The 15,294-nt window shown below is 46.6% G+C and overlaps 2 long non-coding RNA genes across 3 annotated transcripts in view; both read left to right on the plus strand.

Annotated features, from left to right (window-relative positions):
- The window catches only part of LOC140418404 (uncharacterized), a 128,285-nt gene that overhangs the window by 57,552 nt on the left and 55,439 nt on the right, over positions 1-15,294 (plus strand). The gene's annotated exons all lie outside the window — the stretch shown is intronic.
- On the plus strand, positions 3,398-9,677 carry LOC140418405 (uncharacterized). 2 transcript variants are annotated; one of them, XR_011945015.1, is made up of 3 exons: positions 3,398-3,539; positions 3,651-3,765; positions 8,556-9,677. It is a non-coding gene; the product is annotated as an uncharacterized lncRNA (long non-coding RNA). The 2 variants fall into 2 exon arrangements; XR_011945014.1 differs by having other exon boundaries at positions 3,398-3,765.

A 15,294-nucleotide genomic window follows, 5' to 3' on the forward strand; every position in this document is an offset into this window, starting at 1 on the left:
TATATTAAGTTGTTGACTCAACAAACTTACTTTGTGTGCCGAGTCCAACTACAAACATTTTTTGCTGCTCTGTGTGTCCTGATTTCTGGAACCACCCAAAGGGAGGTACTCAACTTGGTATTGTGCAATGAAATGGGATTAATTAGTAACTTCATGGTGAAGGCAGCCCTAGGTGGCCGCGATCATACATGTTTGAATTTTACATTCAGTTTGAGGGAGAGAAGAGTGAGAAGGCTAGTATTTTGAACTTGGGGAATTATGAACTTGAAGGACAATTATGAGAGCTGAGCAAGCAGGACTGAACTGTAAATAAAAGTACACATAAATTACAAGTACAGCCTATCACTGCTCAGAAATTATGTTTAAAACATAATCTGACCTCGAGCCACTTCACTGAAAACCTGTTGTTCTCAGACACGCTATTCTTCATGTCATAATTGACAGATTAGGAGTGAAACATCCCACTGTTTCACTGTAGGGAAAGGACACACCATTGTAGATGCCCCATAATGTTAGAGATTGGCTTGCTGAACCTGCTCATTCCATCTTATATTCAGCTAATGGGGGGAAAAAACTTAAGCACTACAACTTGCAGGCGTTTGGGGAGAATGGCGAGTTTGCTGCTCTAATTAGCTCAGATCTCCTTATTATAAAGTGTATTTAGCAGCACTGGAAAGGATGCAAGAAAGTTTTATTGGAGCAATTCTATACTGACAGGTTATACCCACCATGATAGATTGAGCAGGCTAGCGACGTTTCCTTCGGAAAAGTGAATGATTGAGCAATATAACCGTATAGAAGTGTTTTACAGGGTAGACAACTGAAAGATGTTGTATAAGGATAAAAATAAATACAACTTAGTAATGTATCTAAGGAGCAATTCTCTTTAACTAATAATAATAATAATCGCTTATTGTCACAAGTAGACTTCAATGAAGTTACTGTGAAAAGCCCCTAGTCGCCACATTCCGGCGCCTGTTCGGGGAGGCTGGTACGGGAATTGAACCCGCGCTGCTGGCCTCGCTCTGCATCACAAGCCAGCTGTTTAGCACACTAGACATTAAAATAGAAAATACTAAAAATACCCAGCATATCTGGCAACATCTGGGGATTGAGAAACAGTTGACCTTTCAGATCTGTGCTGATGCAGTGTAGTTCTGATGAAAGATCTTAGACATGAAATGTTAACCATGCCCTTTCCACAGATACTACCAGATCTGCTGAGTATTCCGATTCTGGCTTGGGTCACTGTCTGTGCGGAATCTGCTCGTTCTCCCCGTGTCTGCGTGGGTTTCCTCCGAGTGCTCCAGTTTCAAAGAACAAACAAACAAAGAACAAAGAAATGTACAGCACAGGAACAGGCCCTTCGGCCCTCCAAGCCCGTGCCGACCATACTGCCCGACTAAACTACAATCTTCTACACTTCCTGGGTCCGTATCCTTCTATTCCCATCCTATTCATATATTTGTCAAGATGCCCCTTAAATGTCCCTATCGTCCCTGCTTCCACTACCTCCTCCGGTAGTGAGTTCCAGGCACCCACTACCCTCTGCGTAAAAAACTTGCCTCGTACATCGACTCTAAACTTTGCCCCTCTCACCTTAAACCTATGCCCCCTAGTAATTGACCCCTCTACCCTGGGGAAAAGCCTCTGACTATCCACTCTGTCTATGCCCCTCATAATTTTGTATACCTCTATCAGGTCGCCCCTCAACCTCCTTCGTTCCAGTGAGAACAAACCGAGTTTATTCAATCGCTCCTCATAGCTTATGCCCTCCATACCAGGCAACATTCTGGTAAATCTCTTCTGCACCCTCTCTAAAGCCTCCCACAAGTCCCGAAGGATGTGCTTATTAGGTGAATTGGACATTCTAAATTCTCCCCCAGTGTTTCCAAACAGGCGCCGGAATGTGGCGACTAGGGGCTATAACTTCATTGCACTGTTAATGTAAGCCTACTTGTGACACTAATAAAGATTATTAGATTACTATTTTTGTTGTTAATTCAGATTTCCATCATCTGTAGTTTTTTTTGGCTTTTCTTAAACTGAACAGTGCTAAGAATGTGGAACTCATTAGCAGAAGGGTTTAAAATCACTGACTGAGCTTCAATCACAGGTGTAAAATCCCACCACAAAATTCTTTGGATTTGGATTTGTTTATTGTCACGTGTACTGAGGTACAGTGAAAAGTATTTTTCTACGAGCAGCTCAAACAGATCATTTAGTACATTAAAGAAAATAAAATAAAAAGAAAATACATAAAAGGACAACACAAGGTCCACAATGTAAATACATAGACACCGTTATCGGGTGAAGCGTACAGGAGTAAAGGTTAGTGATAATGTTCGTGTTCAATTAGTTTTAAAAGATTTGTACGATTACAAGAGATGTAAAAAGAGGTAGAGCTCGCAGAGAGTTGCCATGCTCTGGCGCCATCTTGGGTCCAAGGTGAATGTGCCTCCAGGCGAATGTTGAAATGAATTCACTCGGTCATCCTATTTGCTGACATAACAGCTGAGTCACATGGATGAAGAATCATAGAATCTACAGTGCAGCAGGAGACCATTCGAGCCTGCACCAGCCCTTGGAAAGAGCACCCCAGTTAATTCCATGCCTTCGCCCTATCCCGGTGACCCACCTAATCTTTTGGACACCAATTTATCACGGCCAATCCACCTAACCTGTACATCTTTGGACTGTGGGAGGAAACCGGAGCACCCGGAGGAAACCCACACAGACACAGGGAGAAACTGCAATCTTCCCACAGTTATCCGAGGCCGGAATTGAACCCGGGTTTCTGGAGCTGTGAAGCAGCAGTGCTAGCCATTATGCCACCATGCCGCAACTCGCCAACATTGAGGGCATTTAAAAGTTTATTGGATAAGCATATGGATGATAATGGCATAGTGTAGGTTAGATGGCTTTTGTTTCAGTGCAACATCGTGGGCCGAAGGGCCTGTACTGCGCTGTATAGTTCTATATACTTCACATGCACTTTGGTTGCTGTACCAATTAATTTAATCATATGACATCTTGACATATGGCCCCAATCGAAATCGGACCACAAAGCCACAATTTCAATTGAGCAATATTATGTATTCATGGTTGGATATATACCCGGCATCCTCCACGTGAACGACTGTGTCCTATTCAGCCCACAGGAGCTTCTTGCGCAGGCGCACCACCAAGCTGCAAGTGGGGCATGCGCAGTGTGGTACGTGTCTGGACTTGGGCGGTGAGGGGACCAATGATCGGGTGAACTGAGTCACGGGGCCGCGAGGTGTGGGGGAACGAGACAGCGGAGTGCCTGGGAGGGAGGGGGGGGGGCTCATAAACACAGCATGAATGCCTCAAAGCCCGAATAAGAAACTCCTGATCCTGTGTTTGCAAAGGACGTTGTTGGGCTGCTCTGCATCACAAGCCCAGAATAACGGCAGCCATATTGCAGCAGGGCGCATGCGCAGTGCTCCCTGTCCTGTCAGCAGGAGGAGAGAATGTTGTGACTGACAGTGATGGATTCTGGAAACTCCTTTTACGGGGTTAGAAGGGGAGGATTTACACACAGCAAACTCAAACCAAGACAATTTTTATGTCTCCTCAATTAATATATCACACTAGCAGTTGAAGGTCTTTGTAATTTTCTTTTTCAGGAAGTTCGAAGTGGAGGACTGATTGATGGGAAATTTAAACCAAGCATCACATTGTGATCTGACAGAGTCAGCGATACATCAGAACCTGAATATCAGCAGCATCTGGGTGTGCAAGGTAAAATGTTTGTCTGTTCTGTCTGTGCGAAAAGATTCCAGGTCTCAGTGTGACTGGAAAAGCCCCAAGATTCACATACCCTGGTTCGACCACACCTTGAAAGCTCAGCTCCGGGCAACAAACCTTAGGAGAATAGAATGGCCTCAGAGGGAGTGTAGAGCACAGATTTCCCTGAGTGATCATAAGATCATCAAATCCCTCCAGTTCAGAGGGGGGGCCATCCAGCCCATTAAGTCTGCACCAACCCTTCAAATGAGCACTCTACCCATTTATGCTTCCTCCATCCACCCCACCTTATACCCATAACCTAGAACGTAACCTGCACATCCTTGGACATTAAGGAGCAATTTAGCATAGCCAATCCACTATCCTGCACATCTTTGGACGGTGGGAGGAAACCGGAGCACCCAGAGGAAACCCACGCAGACACGGGAGAATGTACAAACACCACACAGAGACCGGAATTGAACCCGGGTCCCTGACGCTGTGAGGCAGCAGTGCTAACCACTGTGCCACTGCTGAATCCCAAAGTTAAATTATACGGTGTGATTATAAAAAATAGTCAGAGAGTCATTGTGGCACAGCGGAGGCTATTCGGCCCAGTGAGTCTATGCTAGCTCTAGAGCAATCCAGTCAGTCCAATTCCCCTGTTCCATCCCTCTATCCTCGCAGGTTTCCATTAAATATTTATCCAATTTCCTTTTGAAAATATTTATCGTGTCCATTTCTGCCCTCCCCTCAGCCGTAACTTTAGAGACATTACCACTGACTGTAAAATCGGTCCCCTTCACATCTCCCATATCTTTTACCCAAAACCTGAATGTGTCCCCGAGTCCTCGTACGATCAGTGAATGGGAACAGATTTTCTTTGTCTATTTTACCTAAACCCATCAGAATTTTCTACACCTGAATTAAATCTCCTCAACCCCCTCTGCCGGAACCATACTGCAAAATCTCTTCTGCACCTTCTCAAGGACCTTCGCATTCTTCCTGAAGAGTGGTGACCAGAAATAGACACAATTCTCGAATTGTGGCCTAATCAGAGCTTTATAAAGCAGTAAAACTTCTATTTTGTGCTCATTAACACCATTTATCAGCTCAAGAGGCAATTTAATAAAAGCAAAATACTGTGGGTTCTTGAAATCTGAGGTAAAAACAGAAAATTCTGGATAAACTCAGCAGATCTGGCAGCATCTGTGAAGAGAGAATTAGAGTTAATTTTCGGATCTAAATGATCTTTCTACAGAACTGCTTTGCTAACTACTCTCTGAATATATCATGTCACTTCAGAGAGAAAAGCACTTCGAAACCCCAGTCCCCTGTGTCCCTGCACAATCTTTAGCATTATTCCATTAATTATATCTTTCCCCTCCCTAACCCCTTTGCCACCTGATTATGAGGGTTGTAATCTTTGGAATTTAGAAGATTAAAAGGGAATTGATCAAAGTTTTCAGGATGTTAATTGGAACTGACGAGGTAGATAGAAAGGAACTAATTCCACTGGTTGGGGAATCTCGGACGAGCAGACACATTCTAAACACAGAATCCGGTTCTGGCACCTTTTCAGGGAGAGAGTTCCAGATCCTGAAACCTTGGTTGCTGCAGAAACTGCTGAACTCACTGCTGAGTTCTGAAGGTTGTAAAGTGTTGAATGGAAAGATGAGCTGCTATTCCCGGAGCTCCCTTTGAGCTTCATTGGAACAGTTCAGGAGGCCAAGGGCAGAGAGGTCAGAGTGGGAGTGGGACAGATAATTAAAATATGAAGCAATCGTCCAGCGTGCAGCCAAATCCTTGATAAAAGTCGCACAGTATATCATCCTTCTTCTTGTGAAGTGATGAATCATTTCCACTTCCACCACCCTCCAGGGCTGTGAGATCCAGGTTATCACTCTGTGTAAAAAAAGGTCTTCATATTCCCCGCTGCATCTCAGGTTCTCTCATGTGAACAGCTTTTCTTTATCGACCTGATCTATGTCTGTATTAATTTTGTACACCTCCATCAATCTCCCCTCAATCTCATTTGCTCTGTGTAGAACAAGCCCAGTTTCTCCAACCTAACCTTGCCGCTAACTTCCCTCCTGGAACCATCCTGAATCTCCTCAGCACTTTGTAAGGATCCTCATATCCTTCATAAGGACTGGTGACCAGAGCTGGATATAATGTTGTGATCTAACCAGGACTTTATAATTTCTTGTTTTAGTGCTCAACACCTCTATTTATGCAGCTCAGACCCCTGATTTATTAACTAACTCCTGTTATAAGAAATAGATCCCACGAATGCTTTGGTCATGACCCGTACTCATAAAGCATCAATGATGACACAAGTTTTAAAATAGTTCCTGTAATATTTGTCCTGAATACCAGACACCTTCCCCCAAGTTCTGGAAAGGGAGGGTTAATAAAGCCAGGTACTCACAGTCTGCACAAACTTCGAATGTGACTCCAGACCCATTTGTAAAACTGAACAAATAAATCCCTGAATTTATTCCGACTCTTTTCTGTATCCCAGCTCCAGTAATCACTGATTGGGAAGGGACCAGAATCTCAGGAGGCTTCACACTGCTGTCTTCTCGTGTGGAAGTGATCTCCTATCAGATTAATGTGCTCATGCTGGGAGTATTTAATACAATGTCTGAACCTCTGATTCTGCTTCCTGTCCACTATCCCCTCTCATCCATGGATCTTCCGTTTTACCAACTGGGGAAAAGGTTTGCCTGATTGATCTCGATGGTGGTGAGATTACCCAGAATGCCCAATCGGTCAGAAAGTCCCGTATCGGTGACTAAAGGAACCCAGGGTGAGGACGCAGGGCTGTGCTGTGTTCTGAGCATGCTCAGTGTGGCTGGTGGAGACAGACTGAAGGGGATCAGGCAGTTCAGGGAGGAGATTGTGAGCACAGGGGAGGAACTGGAGCCGGGGGAGGACCACAATTAGATGAGCCCAGACGATTATCGGACTGGCGATTACCACGATGTAGGTGAGGGAGCACAGAGGTGATGGTGAACAAGACCTGGTGTGAGTGAGGACAGGAGCAGATGAGCTTTGGATGACCTCCAGTTCCTGTGAAGTTGAATCTGGGAGATCGACAAGACCCACATTAGAATAGTCCAGTTTAGAGGGAACAAAGGAATGGATGAGTTTCAGCAGCACATGAACTTAGACAGGGACATAACTGGACAATGTTACTGAGTGGAAATAGGCGGTGACAGTGATATGTGGACAGAAACACAGCTTGGGGTGAAATATTCCCGTACCAGCCTCCCCGAACAGGCGCCGGAGTGTGGCGACTAGGGGCTTTTCACAGGAACTTCATTGAAGCCTACTCGTGACAATAAGCGATTTTCATTTCATTTCATTTTTCATATGCCAGAGATTGTGAAGAGTGTGATTCAGTCTCAGACAGTTCCCAGGGAGAGAAATGGAGTCGGCGTTGAGGGAGTGGAGTTTGTAATGGGGAATGAAGACAATGGCTTTGTCCATCCAGTAGTGTATGTCAGATAAGTCAGGATGGTGTGCGAGTTGGAGGGGAACTTGGAAATGATGTTCACATATTCCTGCTACCCTGCTCCTTCGAGGTGGTAGAGGTCGATGGTTTGGGAGATTCTGTCAATGTTCTGCTTGTTCTGAAGATATTTAAATACTTCTTTCAATTATTCAGCCTTTACTACTCCCTTTCTCTCTCCTTCTCGCAGTGTGTCAGAGTCTCGTGTAGTCTGGTCGCCACACTACCAGAAGGATGTGGAGGCTTCAGAGAGGGTGCAGAAGAGACTTACCAGAATGTTGCCTGGTATGGAGGGCATTAGCTATGAGGAGCGGTTGAATAAACTCGGTTTGTTCTCACTGGAACGACGGAGGTTGATAGAGGTCTACAAAATTATGAGAGGCATACACAGAGTGGATAGTCAGAGGCTTTTCCCCAGGGGAGAGGGGTCAATTACTAGGGGGCATAGGTTTAAGGTGCGAGGGGCAAGGTTTAGAGGAGATGTACGAGGCAAGTTTTTTACACAGCGGGTAGTGGGTGCCTGGAACTCGCTACCTGAGGAGGTGGTGGAAGCAAGGACCATAGTAACATTTAAGGGGCATCTTGACAAATACATGAATAGGATGGGAATAGAGGGATACGGACCCAGGAAGTGTAGAAGATTGTAGTTTAGTCGGGCAGCATGGTCGGCACGGGCTTGGAGGGCCAAAGGGCCTGTTCCTGTGCTGTACTTTTCTTTGTTCTTTGTTCTAGATCCAGACCAGTTGGCAGGTTCCCTTCCCTGAAGGACATTAGGGCAGCACGGTAGCATTGTGGATAGCACAATTGCTTCACAGCTCCAGGGTCCCCGGTTCGATTCCGGCTTGGGTCACTGTCTGTGCGGAGTCTGCACATCCTCCCCGTGTGTGCGTGGGTTTCCTCCGGGTGCTCCGGTTTCCTCCCACAGTCCAACGATGTGCAGGTAAAGTGGATTGGCCATGATAAATTGCCCTTAGTGTCCAAAATTGCCCTTAGTGTAGGGTGGGGTTACTGGGTTCTGGGGATAGGGTGGAGGTGTTGACCTTGGGTAGGGTGCTCTTTCCAAGAGCCGGTGCAGACTCGATGGGCCAAATGGCCTCCTTCTGTACTGTAAATTCTATGATAAAATTCTATGAACCAGTTGTGTATTTACAACAATCCAGCAGGTTTCATGGTCACTTTTTCCCAGTGCCGGCCCCACAAATGACCAGATTCATTCAGCTCAATTTCACAACCTGCCTTTGTGTTTTTGTGGGTTCTCTCGCACTCCCTATTTTCTGTTTTAAATCAGTTTCACAGGGTGTTCGAAGGAGAGGATTTGCAGTCGGGAAACTTCATCAGATCAGGATCAGCTCCATTGCTCATTTACCGTAACCTGAATATCAGCGGATTTTGAACATGGAAGGAAACAGCACCATTCACAGTGGGGAGAAACCGTACACGTGTTGTGTGTGTGGACGAGGCTTCCGTCGATCATCAGGCCTGTCGAGACACAAGCAAAGTCACTCTGGGGAGAAGCCGCGGAAATGTGGGGACTGTGGGAGGGGTTTCATTTCCCCATCAGAGCTGGAAACACATCGACGCAGTCACACTGGAGAGAAACCGTTCTCCTGCTCCAAGTGTGGGAAGAGTTTTACTATTTCGGCTAACCTGCTGAGACACCAGCGAGTTCACACTGTGGAGAGACCATTTCAATGCTCAGACTGTGGGAAATGCTATAAAAGTTTCCAGGAACTGATGCTGCATCAACGTGTTCACACTGACGAGAGACCGTTCAGGTGCTCTCACTGCGGGACTGGGTTCAGGCGATCGTCCCTACTCACTGTACACCAGAGGATTCACAGTGGGGAGAGGCCATTTATCTGCTCCAAGTGTGGAAGGGGATTCACTCAGTCATCTGACCTGCTGACGCACAAGAGAATTCACACTGGGGAGAAGCCCTTCACCTGCTCCGTGTGTGGGAAGGGATTCACTACCTCATCCACCCTGCTGAGACACCACCGAGTTCACACAGACAAGAGACCTTTTAAATGTTCAGACTGTGGGAAGGGCTTTAAATGTTCCTGGGAACTGATGTACCATCAACGTGTTCACACTGACGAGAAGCCATTCAGATGCTCTCGCTGCGGGACTGGGTTCAGACGATCATCACAACTCACGACCACCACCGAATTCACACTGGCACAAGACCTTTCACCTGCTCCCAGTGTGGGAACGCTTTCACAACCTCATCCAGCCTGCTGAGACATCAGCGAGTTCATAAATAACTACAGTGATTGGAATTTTCCGTTAATCACAACCAGGACTGACCCAGGTTCATTGGGGTCTGATTCTGCTGATGTTAATAAACCCCAGCCCACTTACAGGGACTCATATTCTGGCTAAAAGCCAAATAAATCAGCTTTGTGTTAAATACAGTGTGTTGAATCTTTTAAATATCTCAGATGCAAATTGGTTCCTTTTGATGAGCTCTCCCTCTCCTGTCTCCTCCATCCTCACCTCCAACAAGCGAGGAGCTGATGGAGCTTCTTTGTCACTGAGATTGAGACAATCTGATCAGCTGCCTCTGCTGCTTCCCTCCCTCCCACTAGCCCACCAGCCAAACTGTCCCTAAAGCTTCCTACTGCCCAAGCCCTGAATTCACATCTTTCTCCAGTCATTCTGAAAGATCTTGTCAAGGTTGTGACGTTGAATTTTCTGTCTTCAAATCCCCTCTCTCTAACTCCCAGTAAGAGGAGTTTAGAGGTTTTCAGTGGAAATGCAGGATAGAAATTCAGAACAGACCATTCCAGTTTCTCTGGTACATTCCCCCAAATCTATGAATCTCGGTCCCACACACTCCCATCCCTCTCTGCTCATTGTTCCAGATTCAGTCTCCAGTTTCCTCCTGATTCTTTTCTCCTCTCCAGATTCTCTCTCCTCCTGTCCTTAAACTGGTGACTCAGACTGTGGCTCAATCGCACTCCTTCACTCTCATTCTAAGAAATATCCCAGCTCACAATTAATCATATTTAACAACTTTATAATAATAATAGCTTATTGTCACAAGTAGGCTTTAATGAAGTTACTGTGAAAAGCCCCTAGTTATTACTGGTAATTTTCATGTTTGGGAAGAATCACCTTTTCCCAATTGTGGAGAACAGAAATCCAGCAGGCAGCTCAGAAATTCCTCCTCCCCAGGACTGTTTTAACAAGCTGCGTGTATCTGAGTTACATTTATACAGACTCACTCACTCAGTGATCAGATCGCACTGAACTATGACACAAGCTGTGTGTATCTGAGTTACATTTATACAGACTCACTCACTCAGTAAGTGATCAGATCTCAATGAGCTACAACAAGAGCTCTATTTATAATGAGTTTTAAACATGATAAAATGTGCCAAGCAGTTTCACTGGAAAAGGGGGACACATTGGGTCAGATGACCAAAGTCTTGGTCAAAGAGTTTGGTTATAAGGAGAGTTTTGAAGGTGGAAAATGAAGGGGAGGGGTTTACGGATGAAATTCCAGAGATTGGGGTCCAGGCAGCTGATGGCACGGCCCCCAATTGGGATGTGATTAAAATCAGGGATGAAGGTCATCCAGGAATGGTGCTCCATGTCATAGATTATCATAGAATTTACAGTGCAGAAGGAAGCCATTTGGCCCATCGATTCTGCACTGGCTCTTGGAAAGAGCACCCTACTTAAGCCCACACCTCCACCCTATCCCCATAACCCAGTAACCCCACCCAACACTAAGGGCAATTTTGGACACTAGGGGCAATTTAGCATGGCCAATCCACCTAACCTGCACATCTTTGGACTGTGGGAGGAAACCGGAGCACCCGGAGGAAACCCACGCACACACGGGGAGAACGTGCAGATTCCGCACAGACAGTGACCCAGTCGGGAATCGAACCTGGGACCCTGGAGCTGTGAAGCAATTGTGCTAACCACTATGCTGCCATGCTGCCCTAAATGTATGTGGGCCTCAAAGCCCAGACTTTTGGGACAGTTTGACCATCCCTGGTCTCAGATAAAAATAATTCCCTGATAAACATCTTGTAAGATCTTGGTTCATCTGTAACATAAAAAGTTCGGACCAGTTGAGTCCTCCTGTGCACTCGATGGGGATTGACTTTAACAGATTTAAAATCCTCTGGATCTCAGGGTCACAACAAGAATATGTTTCAGTCGAGATTTAAATATATAAATATTGAAAAACTGAACAAGAATGGGGACAGACAGCAGCTCAATCATTTCAAAGTGAGAAATGAATGGTCTCTGTTTCAGGTGGGACTCCTTCAGAATGAACACTTCCCACCAGCAGCACCAACCCCCCTCCCCCTCCCTGTTCACTGAACATTCCTTCACCCACTCATCCTCCCATTGCACATCCACCCAATGGCTCCCAGCCTGGATTCACATTCAGCATGGAGTCAGTGAAAGGCTGAGCTGGCCCCGGGATGTAAGAACGGACAAGAGCTGGAAGTGGTTCCAGTCAATACAGTTTGTGCATCATTATTAAATAAAGAAATTTCATATCTTGTCAAACCCCCATTTCAGACACTTGGTGAATTACAATTTGGAGCCCAGACCCTGTTGCTTCTACTTGATGCATCCTGTGTGGTTTCAGCAGAGGTAGAGACAGGCTGCTCACATCCCTGCTTTCACTGCCCAGAGGCTTGTGGTCTCCACCCTCTGGGTTTCAGAGCCCCTGAGGGTCCTGGGACAGACTGACCCATCTGTACCTGTGCGGGGCAGATTCAGCTGGAGACGGGGCGGCATGTTGGATACTGCCTGTGGGTTTGGGGGGGAACGGGTCTAAGGTGGGAGCTCTTTGAGTGGAGTTCCCAGATCCATGTCGCCTTCCTCCACCATCCCTCGCCTGGACCAGCGTCACATCATTCCTCCCACTCTGCTGCTGACCAGCTTGGGGGAGATCAGTGACGTGTTGACAGTATCTGTCATCCTGTTCAAGGCAGCAGACATCTCCTGCACGGCCGAGGTCATGACCTACACCGACCCATTTCAGAGCCGTGCTTGAAGCTCCATGGAGGTAGCCACTCTCTCCATGACACAGTCTCTGGAACCTCCTCTAGCCCTACAACTCTCCAAGCCCCCTCACTCCTCCTATTAGGGGAGAAGGTGACATCGTGGTAATGTCACTGGATTAGTGATCCAGAGGCCCAGGCTAATGCTCTGGAGACACGGATTCAAATCCCAAATCCAATGAATAAACCTGGAATTCTAAAGTTAGTCTCAGCGGCCGTGACAACTATCATCGATTGTTGGAAAAACCCATCTGGTTCACTAATGTCCTTCAGTGAACTGAAGTAAATCTGCCCTCCTTACCTGGTCTGGCCTACATGTGACTCCAGACCCACAGCAATGTGGTTAACTCTAGTGCTGAGCTGGCCACTCAGTTGAAGGACAATTAGGAATGGGTAACTAAACCCGGCCTTTCCAGTGACGTCCACATCCCATAAAACAATCACAAAAAAAACCTCACCCCCTTCAGCTCTCCCGACTTGCTTCACTCCACCATTGGCAGAGGCACTTTCACCTACCGAGGTCCTGAGGGCTGGAAGCCCCTCACTAAACCGGTCTCCTTACCTTTTCCACCCAGCTTCTGTCCCTCTGTGAAGGGTCTCCGACATTTTAACCTGTTGATGGGTAAATGCCAGTTGTTGTTGTCGCTGCCTCACATTGGAAAACTCAGGAATGTCACAAAAACACTCGGAAACTTCAGACCGAAGATTCTCAGCTGGAAACTTCACCTTCAGTCAGGAATAGATCACAGCTTTGCATCATCTCTGATTGGACAGCACATTTTGTAAAACAAATCACCATCTAATAATGTTCTTAAATGTCAGAAATTAATTGACTGTGACTAGAATGAGCTCTCTCTGGCTCTCAGTAACAAAGCCTCCACAGCAGCTTGCTGGGTGACACACACAGCACAGGCCTGTTCTCTCTGTCACAAACCCTGGAACCAGATTTCTAAACTGGAGAAGGTTGGATCTGACGACCCGAATATAAACCAACTGTCTGAGTAAAGGTTAAAACGGTTCGACAGGAAAATCACTTTGGACAGGAAAGATTTTCAAAGTGATCGGTGCTGGATTCAGACTAACACCAAACATTCTGACTGGATCCAGAGGAAGGAGAACACAAGAGACTCCAGCCCCGGAGATCACCTTCATCTGTCCGAGTGTCTGATCCGGGATCAGTAAACAATTCCGAGGAGACCGACACCTCCAGCCCCGGAGATCAGCTCCATCTGTCCGAGTGTCTGATCCGGGATAAGTAAACCATTCAGAGGAGACCGACACCTCCAGCCCCGGAGATCAGCTCCATCTGTCCGAGTGTCTGATCCGGGATCAGTAAACAATTCCGAGGAGACCGACACCTCCAGCCCCGGAGATCAGCTCCATCTGTCCGAGTGTCTGATCCGGTATCAGTAAACAATTCCGAGGAGACCGACACCTCCAGCCCCGGAGATCAGCTCCATCTGTCCGAGTGTCTGATCCGGGATCAGTAAACCATTCCGAGGAGATTGTCACCCCCAGCCCCGGAGATCAGCTCCATCTGTCCGAGTGTCTGATCCAGGATCAGTAAACCATTCTGAGGAGACCGTCACCTCCAGCCCCGGAGATCAGCTCCATCTGTCCGAGTGTCTGATCCGGGATCAGTAAACCATTCCGAGGAGACCGTCACCTCCAGCCCCGGAGATCAGTATCACCGCCCCTGAGACCAGTAATCCATTCTCACAAGCTATCAGTCACATGTCCTTTCTGCCGATTTAGCTGTTGTACCAAATCTAAACTGTTGCTTCTTCATAAACTGCTTTAAAATCTCCAATAACATCGACCCCTCTTTGGGTAAATTGTGACTCCCGAAGTTTACAGCATTCATCATTAATCTTGTTGCCTCTAAACACAGTTGTAAAGGAGCCTTCTGTCTGAATCTAGGAGCTCTGAACCATGGAAGAGAACGACTGAGGCACATTTCTTACACACCTCAGGATTAACCCACACATTCAGTCCTGATTCTGATTGACAGCAGCAAAAACAGCAGAATCCAATTCCTGCAGACACTCATGAAGTCGCTGGTGTTTCAGCACAAGTTCTAAGTCAGTGAATCCATTCCCACACTCAGGGCAGGTGAATGGTCTCTCCCCAGTGTGAATTTGCTGATGCATCACTAGACCATTGCTGCTTCTAAAGCTCCGCTCACAGGCTGGACATTTAAAAGGTTTAATATCAGAGTGAATCTGTTGGTGTTTCAGTAGGTGATATGACTGAATGAATCCCTTCCCACATACAGAGCAGGTAAACGGTCTCTCCCCAGTGTGAATTCGCTGATGTACAGCAAGTTCAGATGATCGCCTGAAGCCAGTCCCGCAGTGAGAGCACCTGAATGGCCTCTCGTCAGTGTGAACACGTTGATGACAGGTCACTTCCCCGGAAGTTTTAAAGCACTTCCCACAGTCTGGACATTTAAAAGGTCTTTTATCAGTGTGAACCCGCTGATGTTTCTGCAGGTTAGATGTAGCAGTGAATCCCTTGCCACACAAGGAGCAGGTGAATGGCTTCTCCTCACTGTGAATGTGTTGATGTCTCAACAGATATTTTTTGCTTTTAAATTTCTTCTCACATTCAGAACATTTGAAAGGTGTCTGATCAGTGTGAACATACTGGTGTGTCAGCAGGCTGGATGTCTGAGTGAATCCCTTCCCACAGGTGGAGCAGGTGAATGGCCTCTCCCCAGTGTGACTGCGTCGATGCATTTCCAGTTCAGAAGGGTAACTGAATCCCTTCCAACAGTGCCCACATTTCCACGGTTTCTCCATGGTGCCGGTGTCCTTGTGTCTCTCCAGGTTGAATGACAAGTTGAACTCTCGTCCACACACAGAACACATGTACGGTTTCTCCCCACTGTGAATGGTGTGATGGTTTTTCTGTCTATGTAATCGGTTAAAGCTCTTTCCAGTCAGTTCACTGGAACACTCACTGTCTGTGTGGGTCTCTGTGCTTTTCCAATCA

The sequence above is a fragment of the Scyliorhinus torazame genome, chromosome 5, assembly GCF_047496885.1.
Source record: "Scyliorhinus torazame isolate Kashiwa2021f chromosome 5, sScyTor2.1, whole genome shotgun sequence".
In the NCBI taxonomy this organism is placed as follows: Eukaryota; Metazoa; Chordata; class Chondrichthyes; order Carcharhiniformes; family Scyliorhinidae; genus Scyliorhinus; species Scyliorhinus torazame.